At 51.7% G+C, this 6,519-nt stretch overlaps 1 long non-coding RNA gene across 1 annotated transcript; it reads right to left on the bottom strand.

Annotated features, from left to right (window-relative positions):
• Nucleotides 1-3,834: 3,834 nt before the first annotated feature.
• LOC141370448 (uncharacterized) lies at nt 3,835-5,571 on the bottom strand. The gene is made up of 3 exons (XR_012374479.1): nt 5,226-5,571; nt 4,554-4,673; nt 3,835-4,419 (listed from the first exon to the last, which is right to left on the bottom strand). It is a non-coding gene; the product is annotated as an uncharacterized lncRNA (long non-coding RNA).
• Nucleotides 5,572-6,519: the final 948 nt, after the last annotated feature.

The following is a 6,519-nucleotide window of genomic DNA, read 5'->3' on the forward strand; positions in this document are numbered from 1 at the left end:
GGCAAAGGAAAGGAACAAACGTTTATTATGCTCTTGCCCAATGCAATTATGGACCATCTCATTTTCTCTTCACAACAATCTTAGGAGGTACGTGTTGTTGTCCCATTTCGCTGATGAGGAACCCGAGGTCAGAGAGGGAGTGCGACTCTCCCAGAGTCATGCACCTTAGAGCCAGGGTTCCAACGCAGGTCTCCCTGATGTCACAGCTGTGCTTTTTCCGGGGTGCCCCTCTGTGCCCTACTCAGGTGCTCACAATGGGCAAAGAGGAGGAGGGACTGACCAGTGGAACTCGCATGAATCATTCCTGGACAAACAGAAACTTCAGGGAGCAAATAGTGTCTGCTTTGGCCACTCCCCTGGGACCGAATCACTCCCAGACCCTCTTGGGCACACACCCTGCCAGCCCAGCCAGGAAACCATTCTCTTCCCTGTTTGCCCTCCTGTTTTCAGCCTGGCCCTATCTGGTCTGTAAGTCTCTGCAAACACCCTGTACTTTGCCTTTCTCTGTAGAGCTGCCCATGGCTAATCATCTGCTTGCCAAATTCCGAGGGCGGGTCCTGGGCACCAAGTGTGTGGCGTGTCCCTGAGATCCGCATACGGGCCAGTTCACTAGCTGGTGCAAACAAAGCAAGGGGCTCTCCTGCTGAGTCTGCAGGACCACACAGCAGCCCAGGCTGGGGGGAGGATCTTTTCTTTCCTTCTTCCTTTGCTCCCAGACCCTGCCCAGTTCCCTCTTTACAATCATTGCCACCCAAATGGGGCTGGGGGAGCTTCTGAGATGCGGAGTCATGTGTTTTTTGTTGTTGTCTTGAGCTGGAAATCGTTACACAGGTGTGTTTACTTTTTGTGAAAATTACTTGGGTGCATTCCTCTGTGGACAAAATTATATGTCAATAAAAAGTTTGTTTAAAAAAAAATCATTGCGGGGCGCCTGGGTGGCTCAGTTGGTTAAGTGACTGCCTTCAGCTCAGGTCATGATCTCAGGGTCCTGGGATCGAGCCCCGCATCGGGCTCCCTGCTCCGCGGGAAGCCTGTTTCTCCCTCTGACCCTCCCCCTGCTTGTGTTCCCTCTCTCGCTGTCTCTCTCTGTCTCTGTCAATTAAATAAATAAATAAAATCTTTAAAAAAAAAATCATTGCTACCCACTCCTGCCCCAGGGTTCCTCTATACTCCCTCAATATTCCCTCAAACCCATCCAGAGACCCTTCTCATCTAAGAGTTTCTGACAGAAGCCTCCCCAGCAGAGACAGGGTAACATGAAGGAAGCAATGTGGGCAGTGGCCCAAGTGCTGGGACCTCCTGAGTCCTCGGGTCCCGCTCCTGGTGGGCAGCCCCCACAACTCCGCCCTGGCATCTGGTGAAGCCCTGAAGGCTTCTCTCTGGTACAGGCTGAGTGAGAGCTTGGATACCCTCCCTACTCCTCCCGGGATCGCTTTTCTAGGGCATGCTAGCAGCCTCTAGCCCAGATACTGCATGGGAGCTAGGGTACTGCCACCTACTGTCACTGAGAAGAGCAGCTCCCATGCCTTGTACTCAGGACCTCTGCCCTTAGGTTCCTGGAGAGGAATGATCTGCATCCCATCCAGCTCCCCATTCACTGGCTGCCTGCCCTAGTGTTTGGGCCCCCTGCTTCTCACACAGCCCCAGCACACCTTAACCCAGAGGAAGGGGGCTGCTGTGCACACCTAGTAGGTGGTGGGAGCAGAACTCCTGCAGCTTAACCCAGCAGGAGTGTCAGACTAGGCTTCTGGTGACAAGCTCCAGCTCCTTAAACAACCAGGGAACTTCTTAGAAGGCTATCAATGTCCTCTGAGTTGGGGCAGAGGTCATGCTGCCCCCATTACACACATCCACTAATAAGATTTGAAGCATACCATTTTAAAGTTTGGTTTGAACATGAATGCCCTTTTTTTTTCCATCTAGGATCGTGAGGATATCCCCCATATCATTAAGGGCTCTGCAGAACCCCATCTGTAATGACCACACAGTTTGTGCTATATGTATGTATCATAAATCTATCAAGCCACATTTCATTTCTTCCTTCTCTCTTTTTTCTCCTTTACTATAAATAGCACTGCAAGAAGCATCCTTTACATCTAAGGCACTGTGCAAGGAATATGCACTTTTTTGAGGATCTTATTCCCCATTCCCAAATGACGAGGAAGGCTGTGCCCACCATCCAGGCGCACACGGTGTGGTTGCCTCAGATTCTGTTTTTGCCCCAAGTTCAGAGTTGGCCCCGCAGACCCCGCAGGCCCCACAGCGGGCTACAAGGGCTGAACACACAAGCTGGTTTGCAGGCAGGGCCCGACACTCAGCCAGGTCACCTCCACTGCCCGTGGCTTCCTGGGCTCGGGAGCACTGATTTTTTCTGTACTGGTCAGACACACCAGCTAAGCCATTCCCCCCGCCTCCACCTCCTGCTCCATGTTCTCTTTTCTTTTTCCTGCCTTCTCCTTCGTCTCCCTTTCTCTTCCTTTTCTGTCTCTCCTTCCTTTTGTTTTCTCCTTCTCCCTCCACGTCTCCACTCTGTGTCTCCCCTTTGACTTGGAGCTTCTTTCTCTCTGCCTCTTTTCTCTCCGCTTCCTCTGCGGCTCTACTCTTTTCCCTCACCTTTGCACCTTCCTCCTGGAACTCAGCCTTGTTTCTCTTGTCTCTTTTCTCCTTACCCTCTGGGGCTCTCTGTCCTCTACCCACCACTCCTGCCGTGTGAGTCATAATTTCCCCTGGGAGATAAGGCAGCCTTTTTCCCGATAGGCCTTGATCTGAAGGAGCAGTGAGTTTGCCTCCCACAAAGGGCAAAGCTAACAGATCTCGGAATGGGGAGCTGCCTGGTAAACCAGCATGACTCAGGGCTTCCAGGTTGGGAGAATCACCGTCCATCAATCAAGCTGCCCTTAGAGGCTTTGTCATCCTGGGGGCCAGCATGCTGTGCGTGATGACTCACCAGGACAGCCTTGGCATGGTGGCAGCCATGCCAAGGGGGTGGGGAGGGGTGCTGGAGTTTATGATGTTGCCCCTGGGAGGACACCTCCTCTCTGTGGGCAGGCCCAGGGCTGGATGCTGGGGACCCAGGAATGCAGCAGATTCAGGCCTCACAGCCATGTTTGTCACTGTGTGGCCTCACATCACAATCGTCAGGTAGGATGTTTATAACAATTCAGGTTGCTGGGTCCTAATTCATCTTTATTAAACCAGAATATCTGGCGATGGGAGTCAGGAACCTTCACATTAAAGATCATTTTGATGCAAAGGCTGGTAAGTATCTGTTAGACTTCTAGATGCACACACCCTCTGTTCCAGTAGCCCATTCCTGGGACTTTCTTCTAACAAAATATTCCCACATGTATTATGCACGGGGATTTTTTTTGCAGTATTGTTTGTATTATCAAAAAATTGAGAACACCTTGAATGTAATGTCCATTAGAGAATGGTTAAATAAATGATGATGTCTCCTACTGTGCAATAATATTCAGCCATTAGAAAAGAATGCAGCATTCATAGAGACAGAAAGGTGATTAGAGGTTACCAGGGTTTGTGGGGTAGGGATTAAGGAGTTATTGCTTAATGGGTACAGAGGTCCTGTTTGGGGTGTTGAAAATTTTGGAGGCTGGTAATGGTTGCACAATACTGTGAATGTAATTAATGTTACTAAATTGTATACTTAAACATGGTTGAAATGGCAAATTTTATGTTTTATATATATAAATATATATACACAATAAAAAGAAAAGAGAATAAGGTAGAATCACATGCACTAACATGGAAAGATACCCAAGGTAGATTGTTCAGTGAAAATGGCAATTGTGGACCAAGAAGTATAGTAAGAATTATTAAATTCTGTGTGTGTTTGTGTGCGCGTGTGTGTGCGTGCACGTGCATGCCAGGAAAAGACAATAAGGAATCATACCACCCTCTTAAAAGTGGTTGTCACTGGAGGTTAGGATTGACAGGACAGGCAGGAAAAGGGAGACTCTTTGTCCTTTCTATGATATCAAAAAGAGGGGCGCCTGGATGGCTCAGGCAGTTAAGCAGCTGTCTTGGGTTCAGGTCATGATCCCAGGGTCCTGGGATCGAGCCCCGCATCGGACTCCCTGCTCAGCAGGGAGCCTGCTTCTCCCTCTCCCTCTGCCTGCCGCTCTGCCTACTTGTGCTCTCTATCTCTCCGTCAAATAAATCAATAAAATCGTTTAAAAAGAAAAAAAAAAAAGAAGTGGTGGGGTTATGGGTAATTTTGGATTTTGGGGGGTATTTTTCATACAAAAAATGGGGGCACCTGGGTGGCTCAGTCGGTTAAGTGGCTGCCTTCTGCTCAGGTCATGATCCGAAGGTCCTGGGATCCAGCTCCGCTTTGGGCTCCCTGCTCCATGGGGAGCCTGCTTCTCCCTCTGCCTGCCGCTCCCCCTGCTTGTATTCTCTCTGTCAAATAAATAAATAAAATCTTTAAAAAAATGTAAACACACTCAACAAAACAAATACCATCCTTGTTCTCAAAGAGCTCAGAATCGAATGAGATTAAGATAATTCCAACCAAACACTGTTTGTGACAAGACCTGCGGAAACACGGTGGAGGGGGTCACAGTCAGGGAAGTCTTCCAGGAGGAGGCAACATTTTGGCTCTGGCCTTCAAAAACCACAAGGAGTCAGCTAAGTGGAGAAGCGGAGCTAGAACTCTTCTGGGGGAAGGAAAGACAAAGGTTAGAGAGAAAGCATGAAGTTAGGGAAGTGTCTGTGACGCCCAGGAGCTGAAATGCGGCGGCATGCCTTGCGCGCAGCAGCGGGAGAGTGAAAGTTTTCTGCGCGGGGGGTGGAGAGGTGGGGGGGTGACAATCGATTGATCCGAATTTGTGTTTTGGGTAGATCCTCTGATGAGGTCTTTTCTGGACTGAGGTTGGAGACCCTGCTCCCTGGCAAAGTCTGGAAATTAATAAGGTGTAAACGGAGTCTTTCCCAGTCACCTCAGAATTTCAGCTGAGGCCCCAAAGGCTGAGACATTGGCAGAGTTGCTGACCCTGAACAGAGAGGCTGGACCATCTGTGCCGTACCCCGAAGGAGGGAGGGCAGGGCAAAGACCGCCTCCTCACCTACTCCTGGCCACAGGGAGCAAGCTAAATCCCCAGGAAGGTGGGAGGACACTCTCCTTGGAGAGGTGTCAGAGCACTCGGCTCTGCCTGTCCTCCAACCCACTCTTCACCAGGGACTGGAAGAAGCTGTCGTCCCCTCACCTCGAACCAGGAGAGGCTTCAGGAGAACTATTTTGGGAGTCTGAGGTCTGGAATCTGGTGGCAGCTGGCAAATGAGGGGCTCCTGGCAAGGAGCTGTTTCCTGTGCAGCACGTGCAGACCCCACAGAAAGGAGCAGAATGTAGGCCTTCTGGAAAAGGACCCCGCGGAAGAGGGCTTCCATTTAGGGGTGAGGGGACCCCAGCAGAAAGAGGCTGGAGGTGTAAGGAGGAATGCTGAAGCAGAGGGGTTGTAAGGAGCCCGCAGGAGGAGGCACCTCCCTCTTTAGGGGTACTGCACTGGACAGTGCGGTGCGTCTCCAAGGAAGCCCATCAAAGTGCCCCTAAGAGAAGGTGTCCGCATAAGGACCCTGCCACGCCCAAGTGACCTCCGAGGCTGTGACTTCTCCTCCCCCGCCGCCCCGGCCAACCAGAAGTTGCCCCGGGGAGGGGCGGCAGCGGCACGCCAGCGCCAGGGCGCCCAGGCTCCTCCCCAGCCCGCAGGTGTCCCAGCCCGAGGTGGCCGGAACCGCGGGAGGTTTGCTGTAACGCAGGCCTGCACTTAAGTAATCACCCAACAAGAAACGGGAAACTCAGAAAAGCTAGGGGACCTGCCGAGATTTCATCCGGGAACAGTGAAGCATGAGTCCACAAAATCCGTTCGAAAGGGCAATGGCAGGGAAAAAAGAAATCGTCTTTGTGCTTTCACCTACTGAGTCAAGCCCCTTTAATAAATAGCTACAAAACATTAAAGACGTCTATCTTGTGAGTGGGGTCCTGGAACGATAGTAAGATTTTCCTCCCACTCTCTCCCCTATCGGCCAACCCTTTTCTATTAAAACGAGGCGGACAATTACCGCCTGGAAACTCGTGTGTTTCCGCTGGGGACGAGTCCCGGCTCGCTGGCTGGGGTTCAGGATCCGCGTCGCTCCAGGCTGCGGAGCTGAGGTCCTCGCCGGCCCTGCATCGCCCCCTGCTGGCGGGAACCGCAGAGGTCGGCGCCCCGCCCGGCCTTCCCCGAGCCCGCAGTTTTTGTGGCGAGGCACCCCTTGGTGCGCGAAGCGGGCAGAAGAAGGGTGTACCCTTGCAGCCAGGACGGGGGCCGCCTATCTGATAGGGGAGGGAGCCGATCTGGTCGGAAAGGTCAGCGGAGGGGGTGAGCCCGGGCAAAAGGGGGTGAGGTAGGAAGAGGGGAAGCAAGGCTTTGGAAGTTACTGCGGAGGGTGCGGTTATATTGAGGAGTCATCAGTATTTTTGCTATTTTGTGTGTCTGGGCTTTTTGCTCAAGTTGGTACCTT

This window comes from Callorhinus ursinus, unplaced genomic scaffold, assembly GCF_003265705.2.
Source record: "Callorhinus ursinus isolate GAN/ISIS: 27379988/994484 unplaced genomic scaffold, GSC_fseal_2.0 scaffold35, whole genome shotgun sequence".
NCBI classification, from domain to species: Eukaryota; Metazoa; Chordata; class Mammalia; order Carnivora; family Otariidae; genus Callorhinus; species Callorhinus ursinus.